General features: G+C 38.8%; 1 protein-coding gene across 1 annotated transcript in view; it reads left to right on the top strand.

Moving 5' to 3' along the window:
- The window catches only part of bmpr2b (bone morphogenetic protein receptor, type II b (serine/threonine kinase)), a 97,946-nt gene that overhangs the window by 952 nt on the left and 75,765 nt on the right, over positions 1-21,229 (top strand). The gene's annotated exons all lie outside the window — the stretch shown is intronic.

The raw sequence follows: 21,229 nt of genomic DNA, 5'->3' as shown, positions 1-21,229 counted from the left end.
GTAAACCGAATTCATATTTAGATTTTAACTATTCAGTGTTTGAGGGTAATGTTTTACACTGTCCCTGTTGCAACATTACGTGTTATTTTACAGCAATATTAGAGCAAATGTGTTAATAACACAAATGTATGTGTGCATGTTTTTCGCCCTGCACTCACTGTGTATTTGCCCCGCGTCATGGACTCTTTAATGCGAATTTAAATCCGAATTGAGTGTGAACTTTCAATGCTATGCTCAGTTTTGCTTTGGTGATTTACCTTTGTTACACATAGTCTGTCGTTTTGGGGGAAATATATAATGTCTTGAATGGTTTTGTGTTTTAGTCTAGTTAAATGAAAGTGGATTGACTCTGCATTGGTCAACAGTTATGCAAGCAGGTTGTTTTGGGGTCTACTTGGAAAGAAATTTCCAAGAAAAGTTGCTTGATGGTTTCATAATCAGAGACTCTTGTTGTTAGTGTTGATTCATTATTTTAGCAAAAAAGTTGGCTCTATTGCAAATTATAATTCACAAGGGAAAGGCACATTTATAAATAACCCAGGTTTAGAAACAAGAACAAGAGAGAGTATTTTGATGTTTGTTTTGCTTGGGTTAAATGCTCAGATGGACCATGCTGTGTTTTGGTCATTAGAGACTGTTGTTTTGTTTGTTGTTATGGATATGCAGTTCAGAAGTTATTAGATCAGAAGCGTTGATGTTGTACCATCGATTGTTTTGAGACTCTTGAAGTGTCTAAAACTGCATGTATTAGGTTGTAAATATATTTTCCCATGTTGTGCCAAAGGAAGATGCAAGGACAAATCTGCATGGCCATGAATTTCAAGCCTTTTTTGTAGTTAACATTTACAACAAAGATTTCTTAATGTAAGCTATTTACAGTTTGGAATGTATTTGTGTTCAGCTTTGACCTTGATAAGATAAAGTACTCTGTGTCTACTGGTACAACAGATTAGGATGAAGAGGAAGAGTTTCAGATCACTCTGTTTCTTAAAGGCGCATTCTGTCATTTACTCATTAAAAGATGTAGACGAGACAGTTAATAATTCTTGTGACAAACATGGGGAGCTTAAGATATCAGTTTTACATAATGCTTACTATTTCAGTGTACAAAGAGCGGGTCGGCTCCTCAAAAGGTCTGCCATGTTGAGATGACATGACCAGAAAAAATGATAACATCTTAAGAGCTTTACACTGCATCGATACAAAAAAATACTTCACAATTTTTAACATCACAATTTTACAAAACAAACACGAATTAATATTGTACAAACACAAAATGCATAAATTAAAGCAGGGCTATTCAAATCTTACCCTGGAGGGCCGGAGCACTGCATAGTTTAGCTCCAACCCTAATCAAACTAACCCACCTGTGATTGTCTAGTGATCATGAAGACCTTTGCTGCGTCCGAAACCGCCTACTACGTACTATATAGTACGCGAAAAGCAGTAGGCGAGGCGAGTAGTATGTCCGAATACATAGTATTCGAAAAACAGTATGCGAAAAGTACCCGGATGACCTACTACTTCCGGTTAGATTTTGCAGTGTGCATACGATGGACGCTTCACTATCCCATGATGCCTCGGACGAGGAGTTATCCAACGAAGAAGAAGAGGCACGCCGCTGTTTTCGCGCTGAAATGACACGACGTGATGACGACGTATGTCACGTGATGTAACAACATGGCGGATGTAGTACGTCCGAATCTCATTCATACTACCAGGATTCATACTATACAGTACCTACTGTTTTAACGCCAAGTAAGTAGGTACTTCATCTAATTCAGTACCTACTATACAGTATGCGGTTTCGGACGCAGCCCTTGATTTCCTTGCTCAGGTGTGTTTGATCAGGGTTGGAGCTAAATTATGCAGTGCTCCGGCCCTCCAGGGTAAAATTTGAATAGCCCTGCATTAAAGGAACAGTATGTAGGATTGTGGCCAAAACTGGTATTACAATCACACAACTGGTGGACAATACACAACATGACAACCAGTGGCGGCTGGTGCTAAAAAAAATTGGGGGGGCGCAAACACACTAAAAATCAAACTTTTACTGTAGTAATGCAGTACTCTTAATAGCCATTTATCAGGTGATGAGTATCATTAGCATTTAATGCTGAAAATGTTACAGTTGAAATCAAACGCACGAAATAAATGTACTATGAATCTGTAATTAACTAATATCAAGGTAATCATTCACACGCACGCACACACACACACACACACACACACACACACACACACACACACACACACACACAGAGCAACGAGAGAGAGAGAGAGAGAGAGAGAGAGAGAGAGAGGTTGCGATAGACATTTTCAATCTTCGTCATTTTTTTTGAAAAACAGCGTTGTAAAGAGTCCTTCGCAGTCATTTATAATCCGTCATTTCATGTTTTATTATTTTCATTTTCGTTCACATGTCCATTTCTAATCATAAACTTACAAGACGAGCATACAAGTCAAATGTGTTTATTCATTTGTTTAGAGAACAGATAAACGGAGACCGTGCATTACTTTACCATCACACGAAGCAGATGAATTAATGTTTTTTTTCTCACAGTGACAGCGGAGGCAATAAAACACGGAGCTTTATGCTGAACAGGCAAATATGAACAAATCAAATAACAAACTACTACTGCCATTAAAATATCAATAAACATGTAAAAATCTGAATTGAACTAAACTCATCTGAAACCATCTTATTTAATAAACTCATGAAGGCAGATTAATGCAGACTCTTGTCTTTAGATTTTGTATCTTTACCTTAGACAGGCGTCTTGTTGCAACGCTCCTGACCTGTAGTGTTTAACTTCAGCAGCCATGCGCAGACCAATCAGTGTATGACATCAAAATATCGCAAGAATATCTAGAAACCAGGGCGTCATTTGAGCAATACACTGCCACCAACTGGACATACATAGGAATTACATTCTCAAGTTGAGTTGTATGGGCATCTGCCAAAATGGCGCTCATATTTTTCTTTATCCTGCTTAAATTTTCTCCGTCAAAGACTTTTCGTTTAACGCGACCGAATACACACAAAAAGAGACACTAAAGTTGCCTAATCACAGGCTCATATGTTTCTTTTTGCTTTTATAGCCATAGCACAAGCACATTTTTCCCTCACAACAGGGAGTACATACAGTCCATCAGCTCAATCTGCACGGTTCGTGAAGTTTCCTTAAAACAGTGGTTTTCTCGTGGGTGCTTTTTAAACTCTACAACACTGTACAACAACAAAACTAACAGCAAAGTTGACCAAGCCACGAAATATACCGGATTATATGAGCAGCACTCGCTCTCATTATGTCCTCGCAACACAAGCTCAAACGCGCCACAAAAGTTCATGTCGTGCACGTCTATCACGCATTTAGACTTTAAAACAGCAAACAGGGAAAAAATAAAACTCAAGAAGACTTACATAATATCCAGCTAGCCAACTCCGTTTGCCATGAGAAGTGGTGGAGAACACAGACTGCCATCATTTGACTCCGTTGGTCAATCTAATCCAAGCTTCTTAATCCTTTATTTATTCATCAATTAAATACCTTGTAAAGGGTGATTTTGTAAGAATAAAAGCATATTTTCCTTCATCTCAAGATATTTCACTTGCTTTCACTGATCTGTACTGTAGCTATCAGTTAACACAGCAATCTCCAACGCGGTTATGAGACTCTTCGAACCATTCAATCACAGGAGGTAAAAAACATTAAAAGCAATATTGATTCGCTTTCAACATAAGTGGGAGTGTTTGGGACGCACAGTCCTGCGCCCCAGGGCGGATCCGAAACCAGCCACTTAGAGCTCAGCCTCAGGTCACATGTTTTTACCCTTTTCCTGAACTACATAGACACTCATTAGGGGTGCGCCCCAGACACACAAACATGACACACACACAACGTACTCAGTTTTGATTTTTAATTGTTTTAAATAAATTATAACATGACTAACAGTGAAATAGTACAACTAAATGAATTTATTTTGTATTAATTTGCACTATATATTTAACTTTTTGGTAACATGTTAAAGTAGCTTTCCTCTCTGGCCAGCTTTAAGGGGGCGGCGCCCCAGCGCCCCCTAGTGACCAGCCGCCACTGATGACAACATAAACATCAGTTGAGGGCTGCAACTCCACTTTTTAAATGACAATATCCTGGCCAGACCACTGTTGTCAGTGATATAAGTATTTGAAATGAAAATGATTTCTTAATGTCTAGTGACATATCAGGGCCATTTTATGATTAATTGATATACATTTCTTATATACTGTTCCTTTAAAAGTCTGAAGTATAGTTATTATTAGAGATGCTCCGATCACCAAGAGCATGATCTGCCGATCGCCGATCAGTGCCGATCACAGAATGGCAGTGGAATGGGAATCTTTTATCTATAAACGGGTTCAGCAGTAACAACATAAACAAGCGGCTGTCACGGTCTGCACGTAACTTCCGGTAAACTCCGCTAATAAGAAATAACCACAAAGTACTTTAAACGTAGTTTATTTATATAACAAGCAAAAAAACAACACATAGATTACCTAGGAAACCAAAACATTTTTTATTTTCGACGAGGCATATGTTCAAGAGATCAGTTTAGCAACTAGTCAGACCATTAAAAAAACGAAACCGGAAGTAAAGTTCGGATCCAGACGTGTATCAATTTAGCGAGTGTCGATCGCGTCATTTAATGCCGTTATCGGCCAATTACGATCGGCGGACGATCGATCGGAGCCTCGATAGTTATTATTGGTACGCGAAGTTACGCGCAGCGCTGGAATTTTGTAACCACCTGTATTTTGGATGCTTAGGTCACGCATGCGCATAGCCACGTACATGAGTATGTAGGCCAAGAAAGGTATTGCGTTTGTTGGAGTGCACATGCGTCAAATGTCTGTGTGCACGTACGAGTCAAATAAACTATGCGTTGCAAGGCTTTTGTTTTCGACTGCGCGCGTAGCATACACGTAATAAACAAACTCAATTCCAGGCTTAACATAAGAGAATAAGCATGGCAGTGTACAAAAACAGCACAAAAGTTCATTTTTATTCATCCAAGAATGTATTTTTATTGACGTGTGTAGTATGAGACGGATCAGTAACATTAAGTGGATTAAATCAAAAGTCAAAGAGGTTAAGTGGTTTTCGAGTTGAATAGTACTTTCATTGGGAATGTGCAGAATTGTCTTGGTTATGTGCATTTTCTATCATAAAGTCAAGTTTTTGTTTTTTAAATATACAATTTTTCTTTTTGAATGCACGTCTTCCATTTCCCAGAAGTGTCGTTTTTCAGTTTTAAACATTGTCTCTTGAGAAATATGCTAATGGAGCAAACTAAATTCAAAAGCTGTTTTTAGGGAAATTATGAGTCATATGATCCTCTGGTGTGATTTTCTTTTTTATATTGGAAAATTCAATCTAGAGTCGAACCCCCCTGCGGGGCACCGGTAGAAGTGTAAAATTCACATCTCTTGTATGTTAGAGAAGCTGTTCCAGCTGCAGAGCTCAATAACAGATCGACTCTCTATAGTGAATCTAAAGTGATAGGACCCCTGTCACATATTCCATCCTTGTAACCCCTAGACTATCCTGCAAACCCCACATGTCCCAAGAGGAATGTGATTTTAGCTCTGCGGTTGTGACTTCTGAGGTATGACCACGCAATGAGGTTACAATGGAGACAGACACTGTAATCAAAACTACGGCCTGGCTCAGCCATGCTGGTAAACCGGTTCGAGGTCTCATCACAAGCTCATTTGAAAGCCGTTAGAAACTGCCATCGTGATTTAGGTCTGAGCTCTGCCCTGGATGGGTAGTTAGTAACACTTGAGGGAGTTTAGGGCCGTAATGTGCTGCAATCGGGTTGAGCCCTGCAGAAACAAGCCAGAGGTTTGTCGAGCATAGGAAACATTAAGATGAAGGGGTGTCTGTGCGTGCACATACTGTATGTGTGTGAAAGTCATTACCCCGTCTGTGACCGCTGACAGAGCATGAAGCGATAGCTCTTTTGCCACTTTGCTAAGCCCATCAGCACTCATTACCCGCACACACACACACACACACACACACACACACACACACATACACGAGTAGCATGACCATTAATGCGGTGGTGATGTGCCACATAGCCATTGTAAGACAACACAGGCCATGGTATGAGATTTTAGCAGAGCCATGAAGAAAGATATTGTGTTCTTGATCAAGGACGTTCTGCTGAGCTACCAGCACTACGCATCAAATACCGCATCATGGGCTGTGCAGCGTATTGCAGACACGAGTAAGCTTATCTTGGATGCGCTATCTGAGCTTGCTGCCAAACCAGCAGCTTATTTTACTGACAGTGGCAAAATTCCACCAGCTATGTGACTTTTATTGTTGTTTTTAAATGTAAATAGTAGGGCTGTATGAAAATATCGATACATGTTAATATTGTGATAGTTTGTTTGGGAATACTGTATCAATTCTATGGTTTGGAAGGTGTGGGAAATTAACTTTCCATGGGAACTTAAACTGAGGAATTTTTGGAAATATTCCAAATTGGAAACTTAACGGGAATTATTTGGAAATTTATATAAACTATATCATATACAAACACCGCTCGCGGTGTGAAGTGCGTCCGCGCTATTCTCCGAGATGCACATGACGGTCTGTTGTGCAGCGAAAATGTGTTCTTTTTTTGGACGACCTAGTTAAGGCGGTAGAGTTTCCCAGCTTAGGCGGGCCGCCCGAACTCCAATGTGCTGCAGGAAACATAAATAAACATTTAAAGGTTCCAAAGAATGCATTGAAATAATATGTTAAATTGTTTTTTTGATATTTACATAGAAGGTAAGTAACTTTATAAAGTGCAAAAATGATCCAGAAACATTTTTACATGTCCATTTGCAACCTTAGGATTTGTCCTTGACATCACAGTCGGTGTTATGTTGAGATCGGCCAGGTTTTTTTTTTACATACGAATGAGGAAACAAACGCATTTGAAGCTCGCGATATGTCATTACCATGTACAGAACTCTTATTATTCATCTATGCCTAGGTAAATACAGTTTTTTTTTATTCTATGGCACCTTTAAAACACAAAAGCACAATAAACATTATTATAGTAATAATAATAGTGCTAGCTTACATTTAGATTTCTGATTTACTGGCTAGCTAGCTAGCTGCTGTATAAACACATTTTGGTATTTGCTAGTAGGGCTTGGGCGTCGTGACGTCATTACTTGTCGTGGCGGCCATGTTGGTTGCCTCCTTTACTGCTGCGCTCCATGCTGCGCTCTGTTTATAGACATACTTTCTCTCAATCGTGTGTCTTAATTTGATTATTTTGTCGTTATTTTTTTCAACCTTGGTAAACCGTTGCTGTATTAATAATAAAGTAACACATTAAAAGTAATTTACATTAAAAATGACAGATAAGAACAAAACTTCATTATGTTTTATTCAATATCGGAAACCAAACATTAACCTCAACCCCTCAGTAATGTGTATACATGACATATAAATGACATTTATATATACGACAGTGAAGTATAACATCTGAATATTAATTTATATAGCTTAAGTCAACATTGAACATAAGGGAAATGTCCCGGTTTACTCGCCCAAAATACGGGAACATTTCAACATTCATCTTTCTGTTGCTATCCCTCTGCTGACAGCAAAAACTGCTGCATTAACTAAGCTAGTTGTGAAGCTAGGTCATACGTGACTTTGCTTACAGATTGGCGTGAAATCGTGCTCTTAGAACAACCACGCTGTTATCTTAAATGACTCTTTTTTTCATATGGATCCCAACCGTTAATAGTTCCGATTTTGTCCACATACCGGTCCCTGCTTCCCTGTTTAACGTATCCCAGTAAATTACACATACTTTTCCGGATTTTAACATCTTTTTTCTTTCTTTTAATTCTCCCAACTCTGCCGCTTCTCCTCGTTCAACTTGCTGTATGATTACATTCGCGAGGCCACCAACATGGCCGCCACGTCCCAGAATGCAACGCGGCGCCCAAGCCCTGTTAAACTCTTAAAATGCAGCAAGTGTGGCTTCTGTGGTATTCAAGGCCTGGAAAATGGAAGGGAATATATTAGGGGTGGAACGGTACACACAAGTCCCGGTTCGGTTCGTACCTCGGTTCAGGCTTCACGGTTCGATTCACTTTCGGTACAATAGAGGAAAAAAGCAAAACAAAAATGAAGAAGGCATTTTTTTTAAGCTAATCTTAAAAACATAGGTGTCCTTATCAGTGTTATTTTGAGATGTCATGAATATGAACTGAAATGCATTTAACATACTATCTCGTATTTAAAAAATATATACCACTTTAAGTAATCTTGTACTCATCTTTCATACAAATAGGGGTTCAAATGTATTACAAGTGTTACCTAAATACATTTTTAAATTACATTTTTGGCCTTATTTCATATTAATGTACTAAAGAACAAAAAATAGGCTTGTAGGATGAATTAATAGGTGTGTACGACTTTACGAGGCGCTGCAAGAAACGACAAGTGGATGACGTCAGAGTAACGCGAGAGCGATTTGAAATCAGCCTCCTCCGCAAGATTTCTCGCGGTACTCTGACGCTGATGGCGCTGCGTAAAGTTGAGCACGCTTAAAAAACTGAAAGCAGCTGAACTCAACAGAACTGCCCTGCGTATGCCTGTTGTACATAGCAGGACAATTTATCTCCTACTTCTCAGCGTGAGAAATACAAAGTGTGGCGTTTGAACTGACTGAAATGCGTGTTTGTCAAGGTGAATGCGTGAGACTTGAAAGCCCTGATTAGATGTATTTCCACTCACATACCTAACAATTGCTGAACAACGCCGGCGCAAAGTCCTCGTCTTTTCCACCACTCTCTCGCCTGTACTATTGTAACTGACTGGAAAACTGAAGTTTTGCCAAACTTGCGATCTTAAAGGGGCCGGCGGATCCTCACCACCATTTGCCATACTCGCTGTCGCTGCTATTTCACTCACAGGACCGTGAACCTGACAAAAAACTGAATAGTGCCAGAATGTAGACGGTCTCTGATAGAGCGCATACATAGGCGGAGCTCGGCTGCATGATCGGCGCCAATCAGAGCTTCAGAGCTAAAGCGGAGCAGCAGATTAGCTGTCCATAAAGAACCCGCGGATCTAACAGTAGTTCCGCATTACATTAATTATTTTGCACGCAAGTTTTTTTTATTTTCATACCGTGTGTATTCTCCGTTTAAATTCATGCACCGAACCGTGACCCCCGTACCGATTCGGTTCGAAACGAATACATGTATTGTTCCACCCCTAGAATATATGAAGAGTTTGGTTCCAAAATGAGATAACTTTCATTATGTTATCATGCTTTTATTGTGTTTTATTGTGAAACTTTATTTTTTTACTTAGCTTTATTTTTTTAGATTTGAAGGCTTAAATCAATACAAACCAGCTGCAGTTTAATTGATATTAATTGGAATGCACAACCAAAAAATTTGATTTCTGAAAAATAAAAAAACGGAGTTATCTCATTTTGGAACCAAACTCTTCATATATAAATGCTATAATAATATAATTGATATATGGAGGATTTTTTTATTTCAGGGGGAGTGAGTGTGTTTGGGAGAGGGTCATTTTTTAGACACTATTTAATTATCTCACCTAAATGTTTTCTTAGCTAAATCTAGCGGCAAAGTCGCCAACTTGGCAACTTTTCAGACCCCTTTATCGACTGGTTTACAAAAGAGCACCTAGTGACGAATCGAATCACTTTTGAATGAGCCGTAGCTTAAGATCTATATTCAATTCAATTCAATTTTATTTATATAGCGCTTTTCACAATTTGGTAATTGTATCAAAGCAGCTTTACATAATAGATGCAGTGAAAAGCACAGAATATCGACAGATAGCACAACATAATAAACGATAGCACAAGCAGTTAAATTTGCTATGGCTATAAATCAACATTATAAGCAAACGTATTACTAATGTAACGTATAGAAGTTAAGCCCAAAAAGGCTGCCTCCCCGGGTTGAAAAACCCCCTAGGAGAAAAAAAACCCGGAATTTTAGCCGGGGAAGTAAAAAAAGTCATAGGAGGAAAAAACCCTTGGGAGTTATATATATATATATATATATATATATATATATATATATATATATATGAAGAGTTTGGTTCCAAAACGCAATAAATCCATTTTGACAAATTTTGGTAAAAACGTGTTTTCTATACCAAGAAAGTGACAAGATGAAAACAACTATTTTCTGTTACAAACTTTCACATAGCATCTTTAGGTTATAAAAACATAAAAAATTCAAATTCATAAGTTGATTTTCAAAGATTTATTATAAAAACGGATTATTTTTTCCACAAAATGCAATAAATCCATGACAAGTTTTTATTCAAAATGCTATAAATCTATTGAATCAATAGCCTATATAAATGTGCATTCATCTTTGCCATGTTATATTCATTTAGTTGACTAGTTGTACACACTAATTAAAAATATAAACATTAATGTTATTAATCAAAACACTTACTTTGTCATATTAAGAACCCTGTCATTGCGGTTACTTGACTTCTTCGCTTAACGTCTTTCACAGCGATCAGCTGTAAAATGTTTTTGGTCCTGCTCGATTTTCGTTGACTTTGAGTAAAATTATGTACAGTTTTTCATAAGATCCTCTGGGGGTCAATGTGTTAGCATGAGAAGCTTGATGCTGTCGTGAGAACAAGCACCCGTCTCCCGAGTGCCTCTCAGGGAAAATATTAGATGCTGATGGCTTACGTTTCTTTCCCATCACAGAAAACCATCACAGGTTTAGCGATGCAATTAAAGTATTATTTTGTTTTGTTTGTTGATCACGTAGTACAAAGTAGATGAGGAAAACCAGGACTCCGTGTACTCAGCGCGTCCGCCATTGTTTGTTTACATTGCGTGAACGGTGGGCTGTAATATCAGAAATGGAGTTATTGCGTTCTGTAAAAAAGGGGGAGTGGCGTTTGTCGCATTTTGGGAAAAAAGGGAGAAAAGATGACAGAATAACACGGCGGATATTGGATTTTGCGTAAAATTAAGAATTTACTTTTAACTACTGACCTGATATAATGCTGATTTTGGCAGTAACTCTTTTTTTTCAAAAATGGCGTTTATTGCGTTTTGGAACCAAACTCTTCATATATATATATATATATATATATATATATATATATATATATATATATATATATATATATATATATATATATATATATACACACACATTGAAATGGAAGGAGATCAAGCGGAGATTAAGCGGTCAGCTCCGTACAGCTCCTATATGCATTTCGTGTGCCCTGTACTGCCCCGCGAGCATGCACGCATCTCTCTCTACATCTGCTCTCCGTGCAGCAGCACAGATGAGACTGTACGGAGCTGACGCATGAATGTGCCGCCTTCTAATCATTTACCTGGGTTTGATCCTCATTTGTTTTGAAACTGGACTATTTAGACAAATAAACATGAGCATAGCACAGCTGCGCACTCTTTTATCTTGTTACTTCAGTTGACGAAAAGTTCAGTAAGATTGCTGTTTAACAACGTGTACATTAACTAGTTTTAATGGGTCACGTTCAGTCACTATTTCATACTTCAGAATGCCAATCCGACGTAGTGACGTCACTGATATGCTAGTTACGTTATGACATAATCTAGCGTCTTTTCAAGCAGGCTTTAGCTACTTTCCATTAAAAATTGTTGGCAACACTGGTCAGTGTATTTGTGTTTACAATGGTTGTTGCACGCTAGGTTACACACAGCACAAGGAAGTTTTAAACACATTATTTTGTGTGCAGGATTAAAAAAATTATTTGTGCATGTTATGGTAGAAGGCAAGTACATGCAGGGAGTGTTATAGGGAAGTTAACCAAATTTTGCAACCCTAATCGATAAAAAAAAATGCAGTAATCCGATCGAAAGGGGTTTCGACTACCTCTGAATGTGGTTGAAAGTGGTCGAAAGTGGACGAACTTAAAACGTTTTGAACGGCGTTTACACCTGGCATTAGCGTCGTCCGTCCACTTGTGATCCGATCGATGAAAACGCATGTTAATGCCAAGTGTAAACAGCCTCCCAGACTAAAATGCATGTTTGATCTGCCTTATGTCAAGGCAAGATGTTTTTGAATTATCTTAACATATATCAGTGCTGTTGTTTTTTGCATGGTTTATTTGTAAAAACTACCTACCTCCTGGCTTAACCTAAACCCTGTCTGGGAAACTGCCCCTAAGATAGGGGGTGCAAATTTTTTTTTGCTATGGTTTGTACGTGGTGGTGTGTTCTCAATGACCGCTTTCTTAAAAGGATATCCTATTATATTCCCAAAATGGGAAATATCCCAATATACTGGTTTGCTTTATAGTACTGCAATGTATCGCAACATATTTAATCGCTACCCTATGTATCATGCTAGATATCGTGAGATTTTTCCGATACAAAGCCCTAATAACTGGTTAATTTTTAACAAGTATGCATTAACAAAAATGGACAGTGGTACTGTATACCTTTAATAGACATTACAATAGCATTTATTTAGCTAACACTTTTAATTAACAAAAATATTCACCAAATATCGGCAGTGCAGTAGTACCCAATTTCCAACATAATCTTATTTGTAACTACAAGGTGGTTAATTTATATAAATTTGTAAATCTCATTCGTATGTTTTGGTGCGATCTGCTTGACGTTGGTTTTAGGACAGTTTGTTTTTGTACGAATTCATATGAATTAGTAATAAAGTTACAAATTCCTGTGAGAATATCAAGCTGCTGATAATATCAGAATACATTATATTACCATCATATATCATTACTGTACTGTAGTACCCCAATATTGCATTTATGCAATGAGTAGTGCTTTTATTATACAATTCTTTTGTTGCTGAATGCAGATGCTTTAGTTTTGACATTTCTTCGTTTTTATCATCAAGCTAAGAAGCGTTCAGAATAAAATTATGGAAGCGTAACCTTGGATCCGGTTCAGAAATAACAAAAATGCATGATTTTAAACGTCTGGTGTTAAAATCATTTCCTTTGAGGTTTTCTGTGACTTTAATTTGTGTGTGATGAACGGATATAATCAATTTAGTAGAAAAGTAGCATGCATTCTTCCAAATTAGCGCAGACGTGCCATTCTTTGATAGTTGCTGATATCTTCTTTGAAATACACTGCGGTTTCACTGCAGCGCTGTGTTTATTACCCTGTGCTTTACTCTTTACCCCCACCCGTCTGCGTCTGCGAGCTCTGTCGGCCTTAAGGAATTTGCCCGTCTGTCTGGGGGGGAGGGCGCAAAGTGGGAGTTGTCTGTCTCAATCCGTCAAGCATTTCCACGTTTCTGATTTGTAGACAGATTGTGCAGATACATTTGTTGCAAATGATCCAAACTGCGTTCGGCATGCATGGCGCATTTTGGGTGTATTGTATGCGTGTGTGTGTTGCAAAGGGCGTGTGTGTCTCTGTGTGTGTCATTACTTACCGGCTGTATTGCGTGTCAGTCTGCTATGTCAGTGCGACGTCTGTGTTTCAAGCTATATCAGATGAACACATGCATATTTACGCCTGTCTGTAGCATGAAACGTCTTGCGGCATTTCCTCATGTTTGTGTGTATTGCCATGTGTGTTGTGGGGTCTGGAGTGTGTAGCCCTGCACCAGCAGGATTTAGACTAAACAATGTGTCCCTCGCCGGCTCCATGGGCAGACGGCCTGGTAGGGGGAGGAGAGAGGGGGGAGAGAGAGAGAGCGAGAGAGAGACATTCCCCTATGGTGACGCCAACACCCCCCTTCAACGCATTCGTCTGCACTCTGCATCTGAACTGATTGAATCTGAGACCCCTCCTCTTGTAGCCCCGGCCCCTCAAACGCAGTTCACACACTAATTGAAAAATCATTTGACTGGAGGAATGTAATGTAACGTGGCCCCTATGCAGTTCTTCATGTTGCTTAAGGGGACAAACACCCCATTTCCCCGTCTCATTTCGGTCTCGTCTAATTGCTCACGTCTCACAGGTTTTTGAGTGCCACTCATTTTTCTGTTATTATTTTTCCTCATTTACTCCTACATAAAATTACCACTGAGTTTTATGGGCGTGTTGCATCATTTAGCTTCTTTTTGAGTTGGGTGGTGCACGTTTTGGTAGATTATACAAACACATCAGTGCTGGAAGTGAGCTGTGTACTCTCTAAATCCCTGTTGGACAAGACAGTGTGCACTGTTACTCCCACTAGTCTGTTTAATTCACAAAGTGTTTACTGTCTGCATTAAATCTGGTGCATGCTGTGGTTAATGGAACTTAGTTAGGCTACACGCTTCGTTAAATTTGACCCAAACAAAGACTGTACGGTTTGGTACAGTCTGTTCAATTGGTCGAAATTGGTTGCACCTTAATGTTGTTGACCATTCAGTCAGCAAAAGCTATAAAAATACGACTTTCCAAAACATTTCCATTAGACAAACATAGATTGTTAAAATAAGACCAAACCTTTCAAACCATTTACATTGTCAAAAAAGGTAAAAAAGCTGTCACTAGGATTGTACCCTTTAAAAAGTCCCCAATATATGCCATTTTGAGGTACCAATATGCAACATGTAGGGACAAAGATGTTCTTTTTAAAGGTGCAGTGTGTCATTTTTAGAAGGATCTCTTAACAGAAATCCAAAATAATATACAAAACTATATTATCAGTGGTGTATAAAGACCTTTCATAATGAACCGTTATGTGTTTATTACCTTAGAACGAGACCTTTTTATTTACATACACCGAGGGTCCCCTTACATGGAAGTCACCATTTTGTGCCGCCATTTTTCTACAGAAGCCCTTAACAGACAAATTTTTTTACTAAGTTGACTCCGACGATGACATGTTTGTCCGGTGCCGGCTACCATAGTTTCTCTATGTGTTTCAAAAGCGAGGGGTGAGCAGTGGACTAAGCCGTTGGTTGCAATTTTTCAACCTCACCACTAGATGGCGCTAAAATTTACACACTGCACCTTTGAAAGGGTAACACCACTCCAGTGACAGCTTTTGTCCCTTTTTTTTTGAGATTGTACAAATTTATATGTTGTTGGCTGATTTCTGAGATGGTTATAACCTGTTAATAAAAATCTGAGTATTTTCTGATTCATAAACATTGTAGCAGCCCAGTGCCTTTGGTACTTTTGTGTTTACCACAAGCAAATATGTTAGGGATGCCAACTAAATATGGAAGGAATAATTGACGACGGTCCGTTGAGTAATTTAAAAATAATGCACACCAAAAGTGGTAATGCGACATGACGCAAAGTGGAATGCCGTTACACTGCGGGCGTGCATTATTTTCAAATAATTCAAAGGACCAGAGTCAATTATTCCGCAAACATTGCTCTGGTGCCTGTTTTTAAGACATTTGATAGGTTAGGTGTGCGGTTTACAGAAAAATAATCAACACCCATGGAACATTTCTAAGCCAATCAGAATACAGCATTCAACAGGCCTGTGGTATAATTTCAAATAATTCAAAGGACCGGAGTAAATTATTACACTTATTCCACAGTTACCACAAACATTGCTCTGGAGTAGGGATCGACCGATATGGATTTTTCAGTGCCGATGCCGATACCGATTTTTGTTTCATCGGCCTTAGCCGATGACCGATACAGGCTGCCGATTTTCTTGAGCCGATATTTGGAGCCGATACTGGTTTTGCTCACTCAATTTACATCATAAAAATTATGTAAAAAATGGCATGTTGTTAAAAAGAGATGTTATTAGTTCGCACAGTTCTTACATTTATTGTAGTCTAGGACTAGTCTAATCCCTGTCCAGGAAACCGCCCCATAGAGATGAAAAAAAAACACTTTGTTCAGCTATGATCAGCTGTTAAGCCGAGCTTTCAGTGTTGTCGTGAAAAGGTTGGTTGTTTTTAGTCACATGACCTGCAATCGCTTGCGGGTTCAGGCACTCTGTCTGTAAATTATGCCGGAAAAATCGGCAAACACGGCAGCCATGTATCGGCCGATACACATAAAACTCGCAAATATCGGCCCGATATATCGGCCGGCCGATATATCGGTCTATCACTACTCTGGAGGTTATTTTAAGACATTTGACAGGTTAGGTGTGTGTTTTACTGAAAAACACCCATGGAACATCTTAACCAATCAGAACAAAGCATTCAGCAGGCCTGTGGTATATTAACTTATCTTATGGATTTGCTTTTCAGTAGAGTATTTTATTATTTTCAGTAGAGTTTTTCTTTCAGACTCTTTACATTTATATTTATGCATTTGGCAAAGTGCTTTTAACCAAAGTGACTTTACAAGGTATACAATTTTATCTGAATGTCTGTTCCCGGGGTACAAACCCATAACTTTTGAGATGCTGACACAATACTTTAACAGTTGAGTTGAGCTACAGGAGCACGATTAAGGAAAACAAAATTGTGTTAAACAAGGATACCACAGAAAAATATTGTGGCCTCCTCAATAACTTCACCATTAATATTTTAAAGGGGACATTTCACAAGACTTTTTTAAGATGTCAAATAAATCTGTATGTGAAGTTTTAGCTCAAAATACCATATAGATAATTTATTATAGCATGTTAAATTTGACACTTTGTAAGTGTGAGCAATGCCTTTTCAATGCAAAAGAGCTGACCTCTACACTAAATGTCAGTATCGTGGATGGATAGTGCAGATTAGGGGTGGTATTATCCCCTTCTGACATCATAGGGGGAGCCAAATTTCAATGACCTATTTTTTCACATGCTTGCAGAGAATGGTATACCAAAACTAAGTTACTGGGTTGATCTTTTTCACATTTTCTAGGTTTATACCAACACTTGGGACCCAATTATAACACTTAAAGGCGGAGTCCACGATGTTTGAAAGCCAATGTTGATATTTGAAATCACCTAAACAAACACGCCCCTACCCACAATAGAATCTGGACCTTCTGTTGATAGACCCGCCCCACACATACGCAACCCAGGCAACAGACACGCTCCTTACTGCTGATTGGCTATAAGTGTGTTTTGGTAGTCGGCCCGTCTCCTTTTCCAAAGCGTTTTTCAAACATCGTGGACTCCGCCTTTAAACATGGCATAAGTCAGATATTCATGATATATGCACTTTAAAATAAATAATCAATTATTTATTAACATTAATCAGCCTTTTTTTCTTACATAGGCAAACTAAGAAATTAATATCAAAAAGAGTTGTGTATTAAACATGGCTACATGTGCTACTCTTATTTTGAAAAAATTGAAATCTCACATAAAATAATAAAACTGGTTTAATGGAAATTTTAAGTTTTTATTAACAGCAAGTCAAATTTGGCAGCGCCAATATTACAGTGAGTACCGGCATTCATTATTTTTCCACTTTAACACACGCAGAGGCTAGCACACATTAAAATGCAATCTCTTTTCTATCCATCACTGTGTTTGTCTTTCCCCCACCTGTCTTTTAGTATCTACTTCAAAACATGGAGATCTTATTATAAAATAACAGATGCTGCGTTGATGAATTTTTATAGCATTGATGAATGGTCAGTGTACAGCGGAAAGAAAGACTTTTATACACTGAAAAAATAAAGGCTGGATTTTACTAAATGTAGTGCATTATTTTTGCATTTATTTTTTTAGCAAGTATTACATGAAATTTTAAGCACTTTATGCAACTGCTTAAAATTTCAAGTAAAACTTATAAAAAAAAGTGGATGCAAAAATTATGCACTATATTTTTAAGTAAATCCAGCATATTATTTTTTTTTACAGTGTAGGGGACATATCAAGAAAATCTGACTTTTTTAACATCTGACATTGTTTTAAGTGCTATAATTGGGTCCCCAGTGCTTCTGAAAAGAAAAGAAAAACATTTTCATCCCTTCCTTTACATTCATGCATTTGGCAGGTCATTTTATCCAAAGCGATATAGAGTGTAACTTTTTTATCAGTATGTGTGTTCCCTGAGAATTGATCCTGCAACCTTTTGCGCTCATATACACAAACTTCAAACCTCTCCTGTCGCATTTCGCTAATGTTGACATGTGTAAATACGCCTGCACTTGACCGACAGACTTTACTCCACACAGTTGAGAGCTGTGTTGCATTAGGAAAGCTTGCCTGAGTCTCTTGTATCCACTCCAGTGAAGGGGGGGATTCGGTCTCTTGCCAACAGCGCCTACATGTCTGTGTGGTGAGATGCACGCGTAAACCAGAGCACTCTGGATGGGAGGTGTATTTGTAGAGGGGTATTTCAAAATCCTGGCACGGCCTTCTCTGTGGTCAGAGGCTCAATTCTGAAGCCTTTCATGCTGCTCTCTGTCACAGTCACATGGCAAACTTGACCGAGCAAAGCTAGTGGAAAAAATGAAGAGTAGACAAACCCGGTGGCCTGTTAAACCTCCCTGATCTTGTTTTGGTGTTGACGGGAAGCCCGCATAACACTTGCTGTGTAGTTCTGGGCGCACAAAAGGCGAGTGTTGAAACGTGCGCTGCGTGTAAATATGGATTGTCTTTTTCTTTTCTTTTTTTTGGAGGAGGATTATTGTTGCAGAACATTTCAAACTCTTGCTTTTCTTGGTTTGTTGCAGTTCTCCTTAAACATAAACTTACTTTATTTCAGGGGAAGATGACTGTTAACACGTTCAGCATCATCTTAACCTTTGACCTCTAGCCAAATCCATTAATAATTTCTAACAGTCGAACTAGAAAGCATTTGCGTTGCATTTATATTTCAATGAGATGCAAGTTCAGCCCTCAGCCTTTGCTGGTGACAAAAATAGGTTGGTGCTGTCAGGTCCTTCTTGTGATTTATGTTGTTTTTGGACACTGACTTCATAAGTCTCCTCTATTCACAGATCCGGCTGCATCTTTATCCAGAAAACAAAAGTGAAACTGAATTTACATTTAGGCATGAGCAGACGCTTTTATCCAAAGCTTACATAAATGAGAAAAGCAATGAAGCGATTCATCTCTTTGGCCTTTTGTCATTATTGTGACTATATGATATTGTTTTACACAGCCTTTTCTGGTTTGACCCGTTTCTGGTCATGTGTCTTCTGCGTCTATCGCCACAACCAACCCTGTGTCGTCTTTGGAATGTGGCGATACTCATATATCAAGGTCCTTCACCTTGTTCATTAGCTTGAGGGTGTACAGTAGTGTCTTTAATGACTGTCTCTTTCTCTCTCTTTATGTTTAATGACTGCTTGTCATCCTTTTCACGAAGTAGAGACTTCTTAAGGTTCCCATAGTGACGGCAAAAACCTCTGTTTCTGCACGTTCAGCGAGTTTTAATTCCCCTACGCTGGATTCGCAAACCTCCTGATCCTTTGTAAGGATAATCTTGGACTTCCTGTTCGTTGGTGATGGGTAAACAAGTCTGGCGGTTGCTAATCTGGGTCTTCTAATAGGGTGTGATGGATGGAGACGGAGACACCATCTGCTTGAGCGGTGCTCTGATCTGCATGGTTAATTCCAGCCTTGGTGCTTTAACAATCGGGCGATAGTTAGAGGTGCAAAATCCCTTCGTGCTATATTTAGCTTTGTGTACATCCAGTGGTCTTAAACTTTTTGACTTAGGCTTGACTTAACCTAGGTTCTCATGTACAGTAAAAGGAATAGTTTACCCAAAGGGTGCAGTTTTTTTTCATGGTTTAAACTCAACACTTTTCTATGATACCCAAAACGGAGATGATGTTGAAGATTGAAGATCTTCTCTGTGTAATAAAAAGGGGTTGGGGTCCAGTCAGATTCCAAGGTTTATAACTGTTGAAAACGGGGGGTATGACTTACAAGCCCATAAAAGTGCATCCATCTGGCTCCAGGGGGTTAATAAAGGCCTTCTGAGGGTGATTGATGCAATTTTGTAAGAAAAATATCCCAAATATTCACTAGCTTCCAGTACCGGCTAATGCATATTCACCAGAGTGTTCAAGCGTAGGACTTTACATATGATGCGTAGTGACTACTTGAAAGAGTCAGGGGCCGGTTGCACCAGCTGTGCGTAAAGGGCTTGTTATCATCGTGCGTAGGTCCTACGGCGTAGCAGCGACGGCGTAGGTTTCGCGTCGGTTTTCATTTATACTTTTGCGTCGTCGACGTGCAAACACACGCGCGACCGCTGGTGGGCAGTATCCACGCGTTTAACCACAGTAGCAGCACAACCGTCAGAGAAGAAGAAACCCGGCAAGTTAACCCACAAAAGAAGAAGAAACAGCAACTTGTTGTGTATAATTTGAAAAGACCAGCAATGATGGAAGTAAATAAACAGCAACTTTTGTTGCAGTTTGAGTTAAATCACTCCTCAACTTGGCTCATCTTTGTTTTCACCGTCACAAACGGAAATACCTATGAAGCAGTTTTTTTTACCTGACGGAAGGGGTTCTGGTGGACCAATCACAGCGCTTGCGGTCCGCGTAGAACTGACACGTTGTTAAAAATTTTGCGAGGTGCGCGTCAGGCTACACAGAGCTACGCACAGGCTACGGATAGCTACGGCGTAGAAACTACGCACGACTATAAATCGCCCTTAAAGGAACAGTATGTAAGAAATGTATATCATTTAATCATAAAATGGCCCTGATATGTCACTAGACATTAAGAAATCATTTTCATTTCAAATACTTATATCACTGACAACAGTGGTCTGGCCAGGATATTGTCATTTAAAAAGTGGAGTTGCAGCCCTCAACTGATGTTTATGTTGTCATTTTGTGTATTGGCCACCAGTTGTGTGATTGCAGTACCAGTTTTAGCCACAAGTTTTGTGATTGCAATACCAGTTTTGGCCACAATCCTACATACTGTTCCTTTAAGTTACAGCGTAGCTTAGTCACGATGTAAATGGGCACTAAGTTACAACTTACGCACTACTAAATGTTTTTGCGTTGCACCATTAAACTTAGTTTAAACGTAACAATACGTTGTAACTATATATTTACGGAAGCCTCTGTCTATGAATAACGATTGGAATAAGATGTCAGCCAGATTATATTACATCGATGAGCTCGTATAAATTATGAAGAGCCGCAAGTTCGTCAACGAGTTTTCAAGAACTGATTCATTTTCTGTGTATCCATCAAATAAAATAATTTCTTCCAGTTTATTTTCTCCTCCATGTGTGGGATAGAGATTTTCAATTAAAAGTGTAATGTTTTCAGTTCGATAACGTTTGCTTTAACGTCTTTTTTAACTTTCAGTTTAGGTGAGTCAAGAATGAGTTTGAAATTACGT

This window comes from Misgurnus anguillicaudatus, chromosome 17 (genome assembly GCF_027580225.2).
Source record: "Misgurnus anguillicaudatus chromosome 17, ASM2758022v2, whole genome shotgun sequence".
NCBI classification, from domain to species: domain Eukaryota; kingdom Metazoa; phylum Chordata; class Actinopteri; order Cypriniformes; family Cobitidae; genus Misgurnus; species Misgurnus anguillicaudatus.
Note: the sequence above shows the minus strand (reverse complement) of the source record. Positions and strands in the feature narration are given on the sequence as shown.